Here is a 21,600-nt window from a genome sequence, read left to right as displayed (position 1 = left end):
CATACTACCTAAGTCAGTGAATAGGGTAATGGAGTTTGGTTCTACTAGTCCTCAGATGCCAGAAAGGCTGAAGAAGCCTGCCATGAAACTAAGTTTCCGGCCAATGGTTCCAGCCTGATCTCAGACCCTGGGAAAACAGGAGCACCCCTTCATCTCCTTCTGCAGGTAAGGATTCACCACATTCACCTTTGAAAGCCCCCCTTCCACCAACCATGGGCCCTTTTGCAATGTCTAAAGGTTCTCTCCTTGAACACATGGTGCTTTTCCCTGTGCTTGTCCTATCTCACTCAGGTCTATGATTCCCCTGATGATAAATCTCAGCTGTCCTTCTCAGCCTCACTATCCACTCTCATTCTTCACCTGAGTGTTCCAGCAAGATCACTGTTCCATAGACGCTCAACCTTCAAACTTGCAATACACATTTCCTGGGTCCTGCTTCATCTCTATCTGCTGTGCTCAGTCCTGGTGTAGGATCAGTGTCCCTGTCACTCCAGCTCCTTTTCCAGGGATATTTGCATCTTTAGTAGTAGGCTTCATTGGTGGTCCTTCCGTGGAGTGTTATGAAGAGAAGGGAAAACACTCAGGTACTGTGAAAGGAAATGTTGGGGACTGGTGAGAGACCACAAGGACACCTCTCACTACTACCCACAAAGCTACCTTAACCTATTTGTGTCAAGACAAAAGAGTTGGCCAGGTGCGGTGGCTCATGCCTGTAATCCCAGCACTTCAGGAGGCCGAGGCAGGCGGATCACCTGAGGTCAGGTGTTTAAGACCAGCCTGGCCAACATGGTGAAACTCTGTCTCTACCAAAAATACAAACAATTAGCCAGGTGTGGTACACACCTGTAATCTCAGCTACTTGGGAGGCTGAGTCAGGAGAATCACTTGAACCGGGCAGACAGAGGTTGCAGTGAGCCAAGATCGCACCGCTACACTCCAACCTGTGTAACAGAGCAAGACTCTGTCTCAAACAAACAACAATAACAAAAATACACAGAAGGGTCACACCCCAGAAAACTCAACTCTGGGTCTTTGATTTGGTATGAATTTCCCTACTTTCTTTGCTAGAAAGAAACCTGTGTTATTTTTTCCAGCTTTATTTAAAGAAAACTAATACTGATCTCCAGGCTTCAAGTGAGAATTTATGTAAAGCATGGCCTGTAACACCTGGCATTGTTTCCTCCAGGGCTGCTGACAGGGTCCAGAGAAAAGCCCAGGCACTTCAGGAAGGGGTTGCTTCCAAGTGTCAACGTGTTTTTGCAACAATAACAAAATGATATTCTGCTTTTAACACTTGGTAGGAAAGGATACATTTCTTTCTGCCTCCTGGCAAATCACTGAATCTAGGGCAGTATCTGTCAGGCTGAACTTTTCCAATACACACTCACCTTTCCTTTGTGGTTTGCTTTTTTTGATAATGATTCCTTTCCAAAGTTTTCTTCTTACATTTATGTCTCTCCTGGATGTTATGCAGCCATCCAAAGCAAAGTACGACACTCCACTGAATCGCAGTAAGAATGGTGTTGATCTGCGTCTTCACTGCATCCATCAATACATTGATGCCCAGACAGATTTCATATGGAGTAGAACTGGCTGTGAGGTTTTCTGGAATGACTGATGGATTTGGCCTCTCATGGAGTTTTATAACCCCACCTTATCTCCAGAAAAGGCCTCATGTGTCAGTCAAAGACTGCAGAAGATACTCCGTTCTCAATTTTAGTGTCCCATAAAGAAGACTGGTAAAAGGATCAATGCAACAAGAAGAGCTAATGTAATGCTAAATATATACACACCCAATACAGGAACACCCAGATTCATAAGACCTATAAAGAGACTTAGACTCCCTAGACTCCCACACAATAATAGTGGGAGACTTCAACATCAATATTAGATAGATCAACGAGACAGAAAATTAATAAGGATATTCAAGACTTGAACACAGATCCGGAACAAGTAAACTTAATAAACATTTATAGAACTTTAAAATACACAAAATATATACTCTTATCAATATCACATCACACCTACTCATAGGTTTAAATGAAATATTGATCAGCCATTATTAAGTACAATTATTGGCATAAGAGGTTTTCAATACCCATTTTTAGAATAAAACAACATTCCTGTTCTCTCTCCCTCTTTTTCTTCCTCTGTCTTTCCCTCCTTCATCCCTTTTTCTTCCTTTCTTTCTCTCCTTTAAAAACAAAAAAGAAGAAGAAGACTGGGCTAACCCAGAGGAAAAGGTACTGTGTTTACTTTTAAAGAAATGTCAAAGTTGTTATAGTTATTGGATTACATACATGGATTGAGCTGTGGATTAGGATAATAGGACCTAATGATATAATAATGCGGTTTATTTTAAAATGTAAACACACACTCATATTTCATGGAGCAATAGAGGAAAATTTCTTCTGAAAGAGCAAATAAGCTGAGGAAAACCAGACTCACAAATTCCTGCACATTCGTAGCTTTATGATCCCACGGTCTTATTTGGTTAATGTTCACTTTCCACACTTAGCTACCAAAATAGCTTCCCAGTCCAAGTTAGTTACTGCAAAGTAAGGAGCTCAAGTGTCCCTCTCACACTTCACCGGATATTAATCGCTCAGAGCTCTTGCCCTCCCTTTCGCAATGTTCCTGATTTTCATACTTCCGATTGAGAAACTACCACACACACTGAGGATATCCTGCTTGATCAGCAGCCTGGCTGTTCTAAGTGGCAGCTCTCAGGGGAGTTGCCTCCAGTATTTCTCCAGAGTGTTGCTCTGGGGGGCACTCCTGTGCCCTAGTAATTCTGACACTTTTCAGATACAGATCATTCTACTAACAATGGTCTTGAGCCAACATTTGTCATTCAAAGGTTGCTCTCTTATGGAATTGCCATGGCAAGGCAATCATTTCTTATTTAGAAACACTGGACACTTTTAGATGGGCTTTCATGGTGATTATACAGTTTTACATTACATTATGCAGGAAAACATCTTCTAGGAGCCTCCAATACTCAATGAGGCACCCTCACATTGAATAGAAATAATTGCAAGTAGGAAGGTAATTTGAGGAAATGACAATACCCCAGTGGGATCTGGTTTTGAACTGTGACGTCTTATAGCATTTAATGATTGTTTTGTTAGTGCCAGGAAATCTGATCTGGGAGAAACGTTGCCACTTCTTCTAAGGCTCACATCATTAAAGTTTATTTCTTTATTTGAGGGAGGGAGCTTGTCCCAAATTGTTGAAAACCATGAGAAGAGTTTGTAGGACTTAAATTCCAATTCTTTTGATGCCTCAGTTATTTATTACTGGGTAACAAACTACCCTGAAATTTAGTGGCTTAAAACAAAAACCATTTTATCGTTCGTGATTCCGTGGATCAGGAATTCAGACAGAGCTCAGTAGGGATGGTTCACCTGTGCTCCACGTGGTGTTGCCTGGGGCTGGAAGATCCAAGATGACCTCACTCACAGGCTAGGCATTGATGCTGGCTGATGGCAAGGGTAGCTCACTTCTCCTCCAAGGACCTCTCTCTTTTCTCTCTCTCTTTATCTCTCCCTCTATTCCCCTGCCCCACCCTTCACTCGTTCTCACTCTCTCTCTCTCTGTGGTCTCTCATTATTCAGTAGTTGTACTGACATCAAGGTAGCTGGCTCACCAAAGGAACTGGAAACTCTCTCAAGGATCAGAAATCAGTGTCACTTCTCCCACATTCAACTGACCTGATCAAAGTAAATCTCAGGGTCAACCTAGAATCACACAGAGAAGAAAGATTCTACTTCTTGGCTGAAATAGCTGCATGGTATACAGGGATTGCTGGTGGCCATTTTTGCAGAAAAGCTACTATAGTGGCTGACTCCTAGCAAGGTGTCTCTAAGTTCCTTCACTGGACAAATTAATATTAGCCAATTGCCTTAAAGAAATAGAGTTATCTTATTTGGTAGACTCCCAAATGTGCTGTACACTGTGTGTAAGATGCACGTTGTTTTATGCATTGTTTTAAAAGAAAGCCACCATATAAAATGGGACATGATATCAATTGTTAAGATCAATTTCAGTCTAGTAGAACAGGGCCTTAAGGAAACATTATTTCCCCCCCCCATCCCCTCATCAAACTATGAGAAAAGGCCACCCATGAGAATAAGGATAAAAATTGAATATCTGCAGCTCAAATAGCAAATCTGTACTTATTGGGAAGCTGGTCCCTACTTTTGGTTGCTAATAATTATTATTATTTGTATCCTTTTGAGACAGGGTCTCTCTCTGTCACCCAGGCGGGGTGCAATGGCACAATCAGGGCTCCATGAAGACTCTATCTCCTTGGCTCAAGCAATTTCACCACTCATCTCAACCAATACACCTTCACCCTTTGCTGGTTCTTTTCATTCACTCACTACATGATTTTCACCATTGAATAAGGTCTCAGGGCTTTCACAATGGCATCCTAGATGATAGGGTTTCCAGAAATATACTAAGTCATAAAAGCAAGAATTATCCCATTTCCAAATTTAACTAATGCTTACTGGGTTCCTATCATGTGCCATAATGTGTACTAGATGCTGGCAATACAATGGTCAAAAAGACAGATGTGGAGCCTACCCTCTTATATCTTACAGTTTGATGAGGGAAGTAAGCAATGAATCTGTAAAATGAGCATTTTAGAGTGAGAGATCCTGCAAGTGTCTGGGGGAAATAAAGAAGGTGATGAGAGATAATAAGAGCAGGCTCCTTTAGACAGGAGCAGTCACCGAAGGCATCTGAATAAAGGATGTTGAAGCAGAGACGCAGGGACTAAAAAGGATTAGCCATGCAAAAAGCAGAAGAAGGTGCTTGAATTAGTCCATTTTCATGCTGCTGATAAAGACATACCTGAGAATGGCCAATTTACAAAAGAAAGAGGTTTAATTGGACTTACAATTCCACATGGCTGGGGAAGCCTCACAATCATGGTAGAAGGCAAGAAGGAGCAAGTCCTATCTTGCATGGATGGCAGCAGGCACAAGAGAAAATTAGGAAGACACAAAAGCAGACAGCCCTGATAAAAAGCATCAGATCTCATAAGACTTATTCACTACCACAAGAACAATATGGGGGAGACTGCCCTCATGATTCAATTATCTCCCACTGGGTCTCTTCCATAACATGTGGGAATTATGGGAGTACAATTCAAGATGAGATTTGGGTGGGGACACATAGCCAAATAACCAAACCATATCAGTGCTCTAGACCAGGCAGAGGCCACGGTAAGAACAAAGGTACTGAGATGGGAAAGATCTTGGTACATTCTTAGAAATGAAAGTAGATTAGTTTCACTGGAGTGCCATGAGCAAATTCCTCCAGAAAACCATTGAACACACCTGTTTAAATATCTGCAAAGCAAAGCAACTGCAACAGAAACAAACTAGATCAAGAATTTTCCAAGTCTATCAACATCTCTAGGAGGAAAAAAATGGGTCTTATAGTGTGTTTTCTAAACCCTCTTCCTAGCCAGATGTCAAGAATGTTTCTTGGGTTTATAGGAAACATTAAGTCAGTGTTTCTTAAACAAGAATAATGAAGTAACCCTTTAAATGGAAAAATACTATAAATCATTAGTGTTGAAAAATCATTTTAATTATGTTTAAGATAAATGAAATATAAATGCCATATATGCATAGCTCTTATGCAAATATAAGACTAAATCAAAGGGATAAATTACATACAAACTAAACTACAAAACTAATAAAATTAAAATTATCAATATTAATTCAGACTAATGGTTGATATTATTTGCTGCCACTAATGCTCATGTTTGGTTTAATAGTAGAAAATATACTGATGTATTTAGTTTTACTTGTTGCAAATCTTGGCCATTGGAACTATTATTATTAATATTATTATTATTATTCTGAGACAAGGTCTCTCTCTGTCACCCAAGCTCGGTGCAGTGGCACAATCAGGGCTCAATTAAGTCTCTATCTCTTCGGCTCAAGCAATTCTCCCACCTCAGCCTCCCAAGTAGCTAGGACCACAGGCACATGCTACCATGCTGGGATAATTTTTTTATTTTATTCTTTATAGAGACAGAGTCTCACTCTGTTGCGCAGGCTGGTTTTGAACTGCTGGGCTCAAGCAATCTTCCCACCTTGGCCTCTGAAAGTTCTGGGATTACAGGCATGAGCCACCACATGCAGCACTGGAACCATTATTGTCACTGTAATTATTTTCTTTTTAGAAAATAAAGCTTTCTTAAAACAATAGATCCATTATCTTGAAAGGCCAATTAGCACACTCCAAAATACAACACTGAAATTTAAAAACAGTGTTAAACGAAAAAATTCTTTGTTTTTCACTATGGCATTTACTGCTAATTGACCATTGCTAATTTGTGTATATGAAGACAGGATTTCACAACAAAACCACTGACTGAATTTATACTTCCAGACAGCTCTGCAGTCTTTACGACTTCATGTAGAGATGTTCCCAGCCATTCATTCTCCCACTGCCTTTCTCTATGCAGTGACCACAAAACCTCAGCATGTATATTGTAACAGAATGTGGGTTTCCTTGGCATTAACATGACCATGTGTTCAAAGCAAGTGCCTTGCAAAACTTTATGGGGGACTTCAGTAAAAGGAGGTGGTCAAGATGTTGCCAAAAAGGGGGTCCCCAACTAGATGCCAGGAGAGGGTTCTTGGATATTGCAGAGAAAAGAAATTCAGGGCAAATCCCTGAGCACAGTGAAAGAAGCAAGGTTACTAGACACTACTCGTTATAGAGTAGGGCATTCTCAGAAAACAGGAAGAACGTGGCATTCTTTGTTAGTGCCTCTACTTATAAGAAACTATAAGGAGTTATAATTAAACGTAGAATGTATAGATGTGCTCACTGAAGGTAGGGGCTATTGGTGCTATCAATGACCGTTAATCCTTCAACCTAAGCCTGCCCATTAACATTATATTTAAGTAAAGTGGGCTGCACTCTTAGGACATCTGGACATTCTGCTGGCTTGGTGGGAGATATTCTGCAATTATCAGGGCAGTCAGCTAAGAATGCAGCTATTGGCAGACCATAGCATTCACTGTATAGGTGCTTTGTGACGGCCTAGCTACGTGCTTTAAGATGGAGTCACTCTAGTCACATTTTATTAAACTAAAGGCCTAGTAATCAGAGGCTCCTCTAATGTAGGGGTTCTAGAATGTGTTTTTATTACTTTAATAGTATTATAAATAGGAAAACACATTTTAAATTTTTATAGATTTAATAGACTCTACGGATATATCAGAAGGCTCCAGGTTGAGCTCCAGTAATATTTTTATTACATTAATAGTATTATAAATAGGAAAACACATTTTAAATTTTTATAGATTTAGTAGACTCTAGGGATATGTCAGAAGGCTCCAGATGCAAACATGAATATTCAGGTCATCTGAACTGTTGTACAACCTCAAGAACAATTAACCCAATGTGAGTACAGCAGATTAGTGCATCATGGATCCAGGGACATCTATCTGGTTTTGAAAGAACATGAATAAGGAAATGTAATATACATATATATATAATAGTTAATAACAATGATCAACACTTGTCTACAGTAGCTGCTTAACACAGGCATAGTGTTAAGCAATTGATAAATATTAAGTATGATTAAAATATGTAGTTCATTTATTAGCTACCACAGACATATCCAACAGAATAACATAATTCCAACTAGATCACTTAAAGGAAACATACAGGAAGGCAATTTGTTTCTAAGTTAACATTAGGTATAATGCTCCAAACAGAGAGGAGGAATTTGTCACGGAGCAAAAGGGGTTGCTGAGTGCAAAAGCCAATAACCATGGCACTGGCTTTTGAGAAAAGAAAGGCTTTATTGCAAAACCTGCCAGCAAAAGACAGGAGTTGGGTTCAAATCTGTCTCCTTGGTTTGGGGTCTGGGGTGAGTTTATGGGCCTGAGGGCAAGGAAAGGATCTGGGCATGTTGGCTTGGTCTGATTGGAGGGCTTCAAATTTTGCCATTTACAGTTAGGTATGCTGAGGTGGACTTTAGCCCCAGATCTTCCAGGCCAATGGACGCCTCCCTCTGAAAGCATTCCAGTGTTCATGTTCCAGTCATTTCCCAGTCCTCTTGGTTCTGAGAGAAGGAATCACTGGTTCTGGGTATTGTTAGAGGTCAAAGGTTTTTCTATTGCACACCTCCCAGTTATATGACTTATGGTTTTTTGACTCTATTATACCTACAAGGTAAATTTAACACTTTGTTATCAACAGAGTAGGCCCAGTTTAGGCTGGTCCCACAATTACAGAATTTCCTGCCCAGTTTCCAGACCCAATCACTCCTTGAGTTCCAGATTGAATATCAATACATATTTCAAATTTACAACATCAGTGATACAGGTTGTCCAAAGATGGTTGTCAACAACTCTTTCCCTCCCTGCTTCTCCTATCAGGCAGTGAAGCCTTACTCCCCTTCCCTTGAATAGGGTCTGGCTTTCATAACTTGCTTGATCAATAAAATACAGCAGAAATCACTTTGTGCACTTGTTAGGCTAGGTCATAGGAATGTTTGGAACTTCCACCTGGCTCTCTTGGAATGCAACTGTTTGGGACATTCCCTCTTGGAACTCAGCCACCTCTCTGTAAGAAAGCCAAGCAATATGTGTTGGCACTGCCATGGACGGCCCTTGCTCAGCTCCCAGTAGAGGACCAGGGGTAACAAGAGCCATATAAATGAGCCCCAGATGTCTCACTGTAACTGCAAGAGAAAAACAGAGAATCACCTCGCTAAGTCCAGTCAACCTACAGAAACACGAAACATAATCAATTGCAGCTTTAAGTCACTGGATGGTTTTTTACATAGGTAACAATAGGGCACTATAAGACTGACCCAACCAAGTCTTTCACTTCCCCTCACAAAACTGGCTCCTCACTCTGTGTATGCCACCTTAGGAAAAAACTTCAGCTCGATCAGGTCAAAATCTTAAAGTCATCTTTGATCTTTTCTTTTATTCAAATGTCACATCCACTCCATTAGCAAATCCTTTTGGCCCAATCTCCCAGTCATATCCCAAAGTTCTCCATTTATTCTTTCGTGACCCCACCATCTTGGCCCTCCTGGAAACTCATGCAGTGACTGAGGATGTACAACCAACCAGGACAAACCCAGAGAAATGAATGGGAGAGCTCTCAAACCCCAGCTTCATGGTACAAGGATTCATGTTTCTTTCAAATTCGTCCTTTGCTCTGCACGTACTTGGACTTTAATGGTGTGTTACAGGGATGAAGTTGTTCACAGGAAACAGGGATGCTCCAACAGAACCTGCCCAAGTCGCTGATGGAAGCCAAAGTTTCCACACAGGGATCTTCAAATTTCTGAGACAGACACATGCTAACCAAGACTGCTTTGGCCGCATACCACTGGGACTCTGTGTTGGAGTCAAACAGTTGTAACCCGGTAAGTATTTTAAAGCATTTCAAAACCCTAAAGGGCAGTGTATATGTATATTTACCCAGCACAATGAAGGCAAAAACCTTCATTGTGTCAGAAGAGCTAGGCCCTTGACTAAATATATCTAGAGAATTTCTCTACATTATTAGCAGGGTTTGTTTTCTATTCCTATTTCCTTCAAACAGCAGTCATATTGAAGGAAATAAGAACTGTAATAATAAATACCTATTTCTGCATCATAAATTATGGAAATTTTTCCTATATTTATTTTCTCTAGAATTCCTAAGTTCCTATAAATCATGCTCCTAATATGAATTTTTATTGGTAGGATCTTCTGTGAAGATCCAGAGAAGTGAGCCACCAGCTAACATAAGAAGTAGAAGCAATTTCTTACAACCATTAAGTCCTCTTTATACTTCATACATGTGTTAGCTAATTGTCCTCTCTAGCTAAACTCTAATCTATCACTATCTTTTTCAAGAAGAATGAGAATCATCTAAGGCATCTCAGTGATTAATTACAAATGACAATATTTAGCATACATTAAATGCTCAGTGTGATAAGTGTTTTACATGCAATATATCACTGAATTCTCAAAACAACTTTGTCAGGTAAATCCTACTATTGTTATAGTAGAGAAAAAATAAACTTTTTTTGTATGTTCACATTCAACACACTTCTGTGACCAGGTATGTGGGCTTTTTTCCCACACAATCAATTCTCCTGTGGGACATCAACTGGATATCCTACAGTTCCATCAATTCTGATTTTAACCAGAGTTAGCATAGACCTGACCAGTGAATGACTTAATCCCACAAGACTGGCCCCCATTTCAGATGCCAATCACAAGTCCTAGGTGTCACCTGTGTTTCTGATAGACTGGCTGTAAATCAGAGTTCCCACAATGCCCTCCTCAGGTTTGATCGCTTGCTAGGATGGGTCACAGAACTCAGAGGAACACTCACTTATCATCACCAGTTTATTGTGTTAAAAAGATATAATAAGGGATATAGATGAATAAATAGCCAGATGAAGAAACACAGAGAGCGAGGTCCAAAAGGGACTGGGTGCACGAGCTTCTGTCCTTGTAGAATTGAAATGCATCACCCTTCCAGTTTGTGGGTCTGTTACCCAATGCAGAAACTCTCTGAACCTCATAGTTCAGGAATTTTTAATGTAGGAATGACCAATTAGTAACTCAATCTCCAGCCCCTCTTTCCTCACTGAAGGATAGAAAATGGGGCTGAAAATTTCAACTTTCTCATCCTAGTGTAATCTTTCTGGTGACCAATCCCCTTCTAGGAGTCTAGCAAAAATTTTTGAACAAAAGAAACTCCTATCACCCAGAAAATTCCAAGGGATTAGAAGTTTTGTGTCAGGAATCAAGATCAAAAACAAAATATTAGAACAATAATGTACCTAGCATCTCTATCATTCAGGAAATTACAAAAGTTTAGGAACCCTGTGGTGGTGGCACAGTTATACACATATTTGGTGGCAAATCATCTATATCTCTTGTCATATCTCTTTTAACACAATAAGGTAACAATCATATTTTTTATTGTTACCTTATCATCACTATTTTACCGATGAGGAAATTAAGACACAGGATGATTTAGTAACTAGCCCAAGGTCTCACAGCAGGTAAATGGAGGAATCAGGTTCCATCTGACAGTAAACAGCCAACAGTCATAACCATTGTGCTATTCAAACTTGCTTCAGAGGTCTATACCACAGTGGAGTGTGAGCACAGCAGTAGTTCGCAAGTAGGGCAGTTCCCAACTTGATTATCCAACATACTAATAACATACATATTTGGTCTCTGAGATATTGTGATTTATAATAAGAAATATTATAATATAATCTTATAATCTCAGAAGGGTATCTTTTGTATGCTAATGAGATAACTAGGCTGGGGCCTCCTGGAGAGCCTTGGAGGGAGGCTAGCTGCCAGGGGAAACAACTATGTAATTAGAGGGTTAGAACTTTCAGCACCAGGCTCTCACCTTCAGGGAGGGGCTGAACGTTGAGCTAATCACTACTGCCAATGATTTAAATCAATCAAAAACTCACAAAAACCCAATAGGACGGGGCTCAAAGAGCTTCTGGGTTTGTGAACAAGAATTTGGCCATGTGCTGGGAGGCTGACACACCCCAGCTCCACAGGGACAGAAGTTCCTGTGCCCGGCACCCTTCCAGACCTCACCTTATGTATCTTCATTGGCTGTTTATCTGTAGCAGTAAACATAAGTTAAGGGTTTCCCCAAGTCCTGTGACTTTTCTAGTAAATGACTGAACCTGAGAAGGGGGTTATGGGAACCCTTGATTCAGAATACAGATCTCAAGCTGGGACTACTGACACTGGAGTAGGGGTTAGTCTTGTGGGGTCTGTGGTCTATATTCATCAATGCAGCCTGGAATTGGACACCCAGTTGGTATCTGCAGAAGACTGGTGAATTATTCCGACACAGAATAACCCCTGTACATTTGGCAGCCAGAAGTGGAGTGTGAGTGTAAACATGGAGGAAAATACAGTTTGTTTTTCTCAGTTATTCAGCTGCAGAACCTTCCCCTACCCTCAGACCCCATACTGTTGACATTTCTGGAAAGGGAGTCCCTTTCAGCCTGTTTTCCTCCCGCTAGAGGACTCTGTCCGTCCCTGATTCCCCTCCCTCCACCTCACCCCTCTTTCTACCCCAGCTTAAGGGCTGCCCTCTAGGGGCTAAGAAGGAACTGCCAAACTGCAGCTCCTCTCCTGGGCCCCACTCCTCACAATCACCTGCACGATTACCAATTAGTAGCCCTCCAGTTTACTTCCATTAAGGATTCCATCATCCAGTCTGCAGTCTGCTCTCCAAAGGCATGATTTTCCATAGAAAAAAAAAGCGTTCATTTCAAACAACCAGCTGACCAACAAGCCCTATCCATTTGAATAGTCTGTTCAGCCACATCTCTCCAAATCTAACAGTGAAAACTATGCTTTTGATATAAGTCAGGACGAAGTTAAGTCAAAGTTTCCTGTTTCACTTTTTACTGTACTTATGTAAATCAATCATTAGTGGACTCTTGAAAGGTTTCCTAATGCCAGAAATGCTTAGTCACTTCAGCATGTTAATGGCACATTTTGTGAAATCTTTTCCAATGCAGGCAGCATCTGGGTTTCCTGTTCTGTATTTCTTTCTGGCCTTCACTATCTTGAAATTATCTGGTGCACATTTTTTACTTCTGCTTATTTATTGGCAGTGTTTCATTGCCTGCACTTTTTTCTCCTTATATTCTTTTAGGCTAGTCATTGAAATGTCAGTCTCGGTCCATTGCAACTAAAATAGAAAAAAAGGAGAAAAGAAAATTGATGTCTTTCAAGTTCTAATAGTAATATATATTTTGTTTATAAAAATTCATTTTTTTTAACCAATAAAACACTAACTTTGCCCTTCATTAATCAGAAAAGAAAATGGGATCAGCCTGAAAATTCCTTTCTCAAATAAGTCATACCATCCTTAGAATAGTGATGCAGCAGTTCTCAAACTTGAGTACACATGGAAATCACCTGGATGGCTTGTGAAAACACAAATTGCTGGGTCCCATCCCTAGAGTTTCTGATTTAATGGGTCTGCGGTGGTTCCCTGAGAACTGACATTTTCAACATGTCCCCAAGTGAAGTTGATGCTGCTGGTTGGCAGACCACACTCTGAGAACCACTGGTGTAATATCAGCACTCACAATGGCCTTGGGAATCATTTCGGCCTTATTTCAAGCTCTAGTAGTTGCAACTTAGAAAATCCCACTCAGACCCTGAACGAAGAACAGCATTTATTGGAAGCAGCTGGGATATCTGCCAGACTCCAAAATGAAGTTAAACGATAACAATCAGGCAGAATATGGCACCACTAGGGAGCACCAGGAAGGATGCAATTCTCATAGAAAAGTGGTGTAGGTTCAACAGAGAATCCAAGTGGCGTTACTGCATCATCTCAGCTCCCATTTTTCAAAAGAGAACTGCAGTTTGAGGAAATTAAGAGCTTGCTACAGAGCACAAATCCAGCAGTGGCAAAGTCAAAGCCTGGAAGTGGTGAGTAGTGATCTGTTTCGTAGCCAGTGGTATGCTGGAGCTGTGGGTACCAGCCCCAGAGAGCTGGTTGTTAAATATTCAGGAATCTTTTGAGCAAGTCAACCTTGGTAACTGGAAGTTGGCTGTAAATCAAAATATTTACACTGAAATATTGGCTAATATTACAGACCAGGGCCTTTTTTTCTTTCCTTCTTTCTTTTCAGAAAGCAAGCTTACCAGCACCATTGCTTCATTCCATGTGGAGAGAATTTAGAATCAATGCAGATGCCATATACAGGACAAGAGGCAATCCCAGTATGCAGTTTTTTCCAGTAGTAGCTGTGCCCAATCCTACAATGGGCTGATGGCCTTGGTGCTGCCAGCTAGACCTCACTGTGTTTTTTTCTGTTTTGTTTTCTTTTGTTTTGAGACAGAGTCTCACTCTGTTGCCCAGGCTGGAGTACAGTGGCACAAATTCAGCTTACTGTAATCTCCACCTCCCAGTTCAAGTGATTTTCCTACCTCAGCCTTCTGAGTAGCTGGGATTACAAATGTCTGCCACCATGCCTGGCTAATGTGTGTATTTTTAGTAGAGATGGATGTATTTTTAGTAGAGATGGGGTTCACTCTGTTGGCCACGCTGGAATTGAACACCTGACCTCAGGTGATGCACCTGCCTCGGCCTCTCAAAGTGCTGGGATTACAGGCGTGAGCCACTGTGCCTGTCCTAGACTCCACTTTGTCCACTCTTTCAAGCCTCTCTTCTATACATGAGTGGTGCTCTTTCTCTCAACACGTACCTGCAAAACAAGTCCACCATCTATCGCATTGTCTTTACACCTGCTCTTGTTTCCAGATTCAAGGCCAGTTCTGGCCTAACTGTTGAAGAGTAGAACTTCAGAATTAAAAGAATAAGATAAGCCTGAGCAAGTGCATCTAAGGCCAAAATAAGTGTCATTAAGAGACTCGCTTAAAAAAAAGAATAAGGCAGCCAATAAGCAAATTCTTCCCAGGGATATTGACTTATTACGCAGCTCTTTAACGAAGGAAATTCATGTGCAAATTGCCCTAGACTTCTTTCTCCAGGCTCCCATTGTGTGGCTTGGCTGCCCGCTACCTCATTCCCATCAATGGACAATGGCTGGGAGAGAAAGGAACCTCTGTGACTGTAAGTGACTCTCCAGATCCCTGGCCTCTGCCACCTGTCATAGAGCCCACTGACGCACCTCCACTATCACGCTGGCAGTGCTCCATGCAGTCTCTTGTCCCACATTTCTTAACAGACACAAATTACATTTACTTTACCGGCCACAAGCCAGCACTGGGAGCTGGGAGCATTGGGGTGGAGTGTTTCCTTCCAATAATGCTTCCTGGGGCAGGGAGCCTAAAACAACACAAAGCAAAGCTCCAGCCTTTCCAGAGGAATGTGGGGGCAGCTATTGCCGTCGCTACTGCTGCTGCTGTGATTTTCTGGAACCCAGTGTCGTCAGAAGAACTCCTAGGCACCCTCTCCCATGGCAGACCTGCTCTACTGACATGCTTATTTGGGATACTGAGAAAATATGAGAATGCCAAGACAAATGAAGTCTTGGCACTCACATCTATGAAAATAAAAGCATTTTTGTGAATTTTGATGCTCTTCCTTCTTTTCTTTCCCTTTCTTCTTCCTCCTCCAGCCTCCTCATTCTCCCTCTCCTCCACCATCACCCCCATCTTATAAATAGTTGTTGAAATTCCATGAATGTACTGAGCTAGGTACTTTGAGAAACACAAAAATGGGCATTGAGGTAAAAAGAACACAGTACAGGGATCCAGTGACCTCCCTTTCTAAGCCTCATCTTATTCACTGCTTTCTCAACAATGCATGTAATGATGAGATATAACATGTTCTCTGCCCTTGTACTCTCCTGGCAGAGGCAGGTACTTGGAAAACTAATGAGAACCTGGAGAAATACCTTTAATAAAGTGATGCACACAAAGTGCTAAGATTGCATCTCGTTTATTGAATCACAAAGTGTTTTCAGTGGATTAGTGGATTGTATAATGTAATCTTTACAACAATACTGTGCGGTAGGCAGGGGAACGATGTTGTTAGTTTTTGGTTTATCTGTCCCTCCACAGTCCCTGGAGAAGGGAACTTGTTACAGAGTCAGAGTTTTATAGTTAAAGGAATTATTAAAAAGAAAGAGAGAGAGGGAGAGAGAGAGAAAGAGAGAAAGAAAGAAAGGCAGACCACTAGCCTAGCACCTTCCTTATATGAATGAAGAACCTGAGATTAAAAGTCAGCCTCAGAGGTAATATAAAAAGCAGAACATTCTACCTGGTCACCTGGGTTCCTGCTCAATTCTCAACCATATGCTAGACACATGATTTTGCACATGACTGTTTTATGCCTTGATACCTTCTTCTGTAAAATTGAGCCAACACTATTTTCTCTGACTGCCTTATTAGGCTGTTATGAATGTTAAATGAGAGAATGGATGTGAAAACACTTTGTGCAACCTTAAATGCTATTATAAATATGAAACCTTTTTGTACCAGATATCATGGAACAGTCTCCACCCCAAGTTACGAATCTACTATTGGGCAGTTCTACACTGCTCACATCCAGATGCAGATTCTGCCAGCACATTCATCTGGTTCTATCTCTCTCAGGCCTAACTCTAGGTTCTGATTTGTCTAACATGTGGTTGTGCGAATGCCAGAGTGCAAGCTCTTGGGAGGCAGGGGACAAGTTTATTGATGTTGTATCACCAACACTTAGTACAGTGCCTGCCTAAAAGTTGCCGTCAACATATTTGTCAGACAATATTACTGGATGTGCGGGTGAAGCATTAATATGACTTGCCCAAGGGCAGTTATGAATGTCTCCAGACTATTTCAGGGTAATTCATGAACATGTCCTCTGAAGAATTCTTCTTCCATCTCTAACTCAGTTCCTATGATACGACTACTTCAGGGCAAGAGAGTCACTGTGTGCTTACTACAACAAAAGATCACTCATGTTTTCCAACCATTCATGTTGCCCTCTCTCTTCTCAAGAGGGCATTTCCTTTCCATGATGTGATTTTACACATTGCATACCTGTATCAAAACATTTCATGTGCCCCATAAATATATATACCTACTATGTATCCACAAACATTAAAAATTTAAAAAAAAATTAAAAGAGGGCATTTTGGCCAGGTATGGTGGCTCATACCAGTAATCTAAGCACTTTGGGAGGTCAAGGCAGGTGGATCACCTGAGGTCAGGAGTTGAAGACCAGCCTGGCCAAAATGGTGAAACCCTATCTTTACTAAAAGATACAAAAATTAGCCAGGCATGGCAGTGGGCACCTGTAATCCCAGCTACTCAGGAGGCTGAGGCAGGAGAATCACTTGAACCCAGGAGGCGGAGGTTACAGCGAGTAGAGATCACATCACTGTGCTCCAGCCTGGGCAACAGAACAAGACTCAATTTAAAAAAAAAAAAAAGAGGGCATTTCCCATTTCCTTTTATAAACCTTATTCCATTTATGTTGAGGGTCAGGCAGAGACCTGAGGCTTGTGTCCTGCAGGCAGTGCTGCTGGGATAGATTGACAGTCAAGGGAATGTGCCAGGTATCATATGGGCAAGTCCTGTCCTAGGCTATGGAGCCACTGCTGGGCAGTCCTACCCTTCTCACATCCAGATGTAGATTCTGCTGGCAATTCCATCTGGTCCTATGAGACATTCCCTGGAAATGATGTGCTCATCCACATCAACTAGGTGATGAATGAATCCAGGGGTGTTTGTCTGTGAAGTGTCTGCTGTCTCCCGTGCTTAATTTACTGATGTGGATGTTGTTCTCAAGGTGAGGGTTGAAACCATGAGAATAAATGGCTTTGAGGAGGGTGTGTGAGTAGTCTTCAGTATTGGAGAGTACTCACAGTTGGTGAGTAGGGCGGGGAAGAGGAATGAGAAAAGGCAGGAAGGAGAGAGAGAAAGTGAGAGAATGAGAGTGACATAAGTGACACTTGGGAAAGTGATATGTCATGGAAGCCAAAAAAGAAAAGCAAGAGAGAGAGATAAAATAACAGTGCCACAGTCATCAAACTCTGATGAAAGTCTATTAAATGTGGCAATAAATAGGTCATTAGAAAGATGTAGGAGAAAAGGTTTAGACATGTGATGAGTGAGAAGAAAGCCAGGAGAGATAGCTGACCAGGAATGCGAGGCAGTGGTGGTGCCTCATGTTTTCAAGTATTCGGACAGGAAAGAATATTGCCTTGCTGTGAAAAGAGCCACCAGGTTCAAATGAAGATCATGTCAATGTGAGCAAATCTCAGTACACAGGATGATAGGAGAAAAAGAATCAGAAGAGAGAAGATACTTCAAAGGGAAGAGTGGCTGGGAAGTTTTAGGAAAGAGTGGGATTCATGTGACTGAGGTCAGAATTCTAGCCTAAAGTTGTGAAATGAGGTCAGTGAAATTACACTGTCAAACACCAGCTCCCCAAATGACTAAAGAAAACCCTTAGAACCAAGCAAAACTAAGGGGTGGATATTTACAGGAGTTCATAGGTCTGAGTTCAAGTGGTTTAAGGCAAATCCTTTTGTTTCCCTATGTCTTGTAAAATTTTTTTATTATTTATTTTTTACTTTAATTTCTAGGATACATGTGCAGAACATGCCAGTTGGTTATACAGGTGTATGTGTGCCATGGTGGTTTGCTGCACCTATCAACCCATCACCTAGGTTTTAAGCCCCTCATGCATTAACCATTTGTCCTGATGCTCTCCCTCCCCTCACCCTCTGAAAGGCCCCAGTGTTATTCTGCTCCCTGTGTCCATGTATTCTCATTGTTCAACTCCCACTTATGAGTGAGAACATGTGGTGTTTGGTTTTCTGTTCCTGTGTTAGTTTGCTGAGGATGACAGCTTCCACCTTCATCCATGTCCCTGCAAAGGACATGATATCTCATTCCTTTTGTGGCTACATAGTATTCCATGATGTATATGTACTACATTTTCTTTATCCAGTCTATCATTATGGGCATTTGGGTTGGTTCCATGTCTTTGTTATTGAGAATAGTGCTGCAATAAATATATATGTGCAGGTATCTTTTTTCTTTTGAGATGGAGTCTCACTGTTACCAGGCTGCCAGGCTGGAGTGCAGTCACACAATCTAGGCTCACTGCAACCTCCACCTCCCAGGCACAAGTGATTCTCCTACCTCAGTCTCCTGAGCAGCTGGGACTACAGGCACATGCCACCACACCAGCTAATTTTTTTTTTTTTTTTGAGACAGAGTCTCGCTCTATTGCCAGGCTGGAATGCAGTGGCGCAATCCCGGCTCACTGCAACTTCCATTTTTCCTGTTTCAAGCAATTATCCTACCTCAACCTCCCGAGTAGCTGGGACTACAGGTGTGTACCACCACATCCTGCAATTTTTTGCATTTTTAATAGAGATGGGGTTTCACCAAGTTGGCCAGGATAGTCTTGATCTGTTGACCTCATGACATGCCCGCCTCCGCCTCTAAAGTTCTGGGATTACAGGCATGAGCCATTGCATCTGGCAGTGCATGTATCTTTATAATAGAATAATTTATATATTTTTGGCTATATACCCAGTAATGGGATTACTGGGTCAAATGGTATTTCTGGTTCTAGATCCTTGAGGAACTGCCACACTGTCTTCCACTATGGTTGAACTAATTTATATTCCCACCAGGAATGTAAAAGTGTTCCTATTTCTCCAAAGCCTCACCAGCATCTGTTGTTTCTTGACTTTTTAATAATTGCCATTCTTGACTGGTGTGAGATGGTATTTCATTGTGGTTCTGATTTGCATTTCTCAAGGCGAATCATTTAAATGGGGATCTGATTGGGAATGGTCAAAATTCATGACATGACTGGTTAGTCTTGGTGAACAGGGCAAGGTGAAAAATCAAGTTTTGGATAAGCAAACAGCGGTTTGACAAGTGAACTGTTTGCCCAGGTAAATAATCTATTGTCCTGAGAAGACAGCTGTTTTCCAGGTGAGCAAACTATTTGCTTGGCCAAAAACAAATAGGGAAGTTACTTATTGATTTACAGACAATAATTCCCTGGAAAGAGTAGTTGTCATGTTGATAGAGATGGTCATAGTGCTTAGTTCTGAGAGGTAAGCTCTGTTCACCGATGCAAGTGGTCTCAATTCTCAGCACTGAGGTCCTCCCTAAGAATGAGCATGAACCAGAAACACTACAGTGGTGGTTCCAAACTTTGCTGAAGAGCTTCACAAAATATTGATGTCTGGTTCCCATCCTTGAACATTCTGATTTAGTTGGTAAGGGGTGCATCCTGTGCTTTGGGATTTTTAAAAGCTTTCCAGGTGATTACAAAGGGCAAAGTTTGAGAACCACTTCATTAGAGTTAAAGGAGAAAGCAGACATAAAAAGACTATTTGGGTGATGGTGATATGGCCAGATCCCATCTCTATAACATGAAAAAAAAAAATTAGCTGGGCATGGTGTTGCATGCCTGTGATCCTCGCTACTTGGAAGGGTCAGACAGGAGGATCACTTGAGCCTGGGAGGTAGAAGCTGCAGTGATGCAGTGAGATGTGTTTGTGCCACTGCACTCCAGCCTGAATTATAGACTGAGACTGTATTAGTCTGTACTCATGAGGCTAATAAAGACAATCTGAGACTGGGTAATTTATCAAGGAAAGAGATGTAATTGACTCACAGTTCCACATGGCTGGGGAGGGCTTACAATCATGGCAGAAGAAAAGTCATGTCTTAGATGGCAACAAGCAAGAGAGCTTGTGCAGGGGAACTCCCACTTACAAAACCATCAGATCTTATGAGACTCAGTACCACAAGAACGGTATGGGGGAAACTGCCCCCATGATTCAATTATCTCCACCTGGCCTCACCCTTGGCACTTGGGGTTATTACAATTCAAGGTGAGATTTGGGTGGGGACCCACCCAAACCATACCAGAGACACTGTCTCAAAAAAAAAAAAAAATTCACAGCATATTAGAGGTTGAAATCAGGACCCCAGAATAGGTCTGTTCTGTAGCTTCCACCATAAGCAGCATAAAGGGGAGATGGAGAAGACATGCCACATGGGCTGCTGGTGGGTGTGGCATGGCAGGCTTCGTGGGAGGTCAGACAGAGGGGACTGAGGCACAGGGAAGGTTACTGTGGTAATCAGAGTGGGGAGAATTGTCTTGAGCAAAGGAGAGAGCAGACAGCTGAGAGCTGTGATCCAACAGAAAGAAGCCTGAGGTAAGGATTCCAGAAGTGGGGGATACCCCTCAGGGGCATTGTAGAGGAGAAGGAGAAAGATGTGGAGTAATGGAGGATGACCTGCATGGGGAGAAGAAAGAACCCCATGAAGACGTGGAGGTGGCCATGAGCAGACACGAGGCCATAGTATCACTGATTTGAAGAGGACAGTGTGGATAGATGACATGGAGTCCAAAAGATGAATGAGAAAGGAAGACACCTGTGTCTTGGGAAATGGCCTAGAAATGGCCCCGCGGGGTGAGGCAATCCTGCCCAACCCCCTTCACTGCTGAAGATAAGAAGGGGCTTGAGAGGAGGTGAAGACTGCCTGGAAATTCTGCAGGAAGCCCAGGGCCTTTAGGGAGACTGAGAGCCATAGGGCCAAGAGAGGCAGGTAAGGGACAAGCACAGGTTAGCGTTAAGGTGAGCTCATCCCTACAAAGCAGGAGTTTCACAGAGCATAAGGCATATAGCAGGTGGTGAGAAGGACAGGGTGGAGAGGCGTGCGTGAAGTTGCGGGGTGAACTGTGTACGAGAAAGCAGAGAATCAGAATGCAGATTGCAAAGAGGAAGGTGCAGCTGGCAAGACAGCACTGGTGGGCTGACAACTGTCTTTGCTGAAAAAGATAAACAAACCAGACTCTCCTAAGAATTAGATATTATTTTTCATTCCTTCAAAGAGTATTTAATTTTTGCCAGGCACAATGGCTCACGCCTGTAATCCTAGCACTTTGGGAGGCTGAGGCGGGCAGATTGCCTGAGCTCAGAAGTTCGAGACCACCCTGGGCAACATGGTGAAACCCCATCTCTACTAAAAATATAAAAATTAGCCAAGCATGGTGGCAGGAGCCTGTAGTCCCAGCTACTCGGGAGGCTGAGGCAGGAGAATT

The 21,600-nt window shown here is 41.9% G+C and overlaps 1 protein-coding gene and 1 long non-coding RNA gene across 7 annotated transcripts in view; one reads left to right on the top strand and one right to left on the bottom strand.

The window, feature by feature from the left end:
• LOC118143662 (uncharacterized) overlaps nucleotides 1-21,600 on the top strand; it is a 38,930-nt gene that overhangs the window by 14,526 nt on the left and 2,804 nt on the right. Inside the window, exons 2-3 of the long non-coding RNA XR_004727942.3 lie at nucleotides 49-165; nucleotides 9,248-9,424. This is a non-coding gene — a long non-coding RNA (uncharacterized LOC118143662). The remainder of the gene's footprint in view (nucleotides 1-48; nucleotides 166-9,247; nucleotides 9,425-21,600) is intronic.
• LOC118143664 (uncharacterized) overlaps nucleotides 9,406-21,600 on the bottom strand; it is a 215,908-nt gene continuing 203,713 nt past the window's right edge. For all 6 annotated transcript variants that reach the window (XR_013523924.1, XR_013523926.1, XM_078342574.1 and 3 more), the window contains one exon: nucleotides 9,406-12,738. The gene's annotated coding sequence lies outside the window, so the exon portion shown is untranslated. The remainder of the gene's footprint in view (nucleotides 12,739-21,600) is intronic.

Source organism: Callithrix jacchus, chromosome 11, assembly GCF_049354715.1.
Source record: "Callithrix jacchus isolate 240 chromosome 11, calJac240_pri, whole genome shotgun sequence".
Classification (NCBI taxonomy): domain Eukaryota; kingdom Metazoa; phylum Chordata; class Mammalia; order Primates; family Cebidae; genus Callithrix; species Callithrix jacchus.
This window is presented reverse-complemented; position numbering and strand designations above follow the sequence as displayed.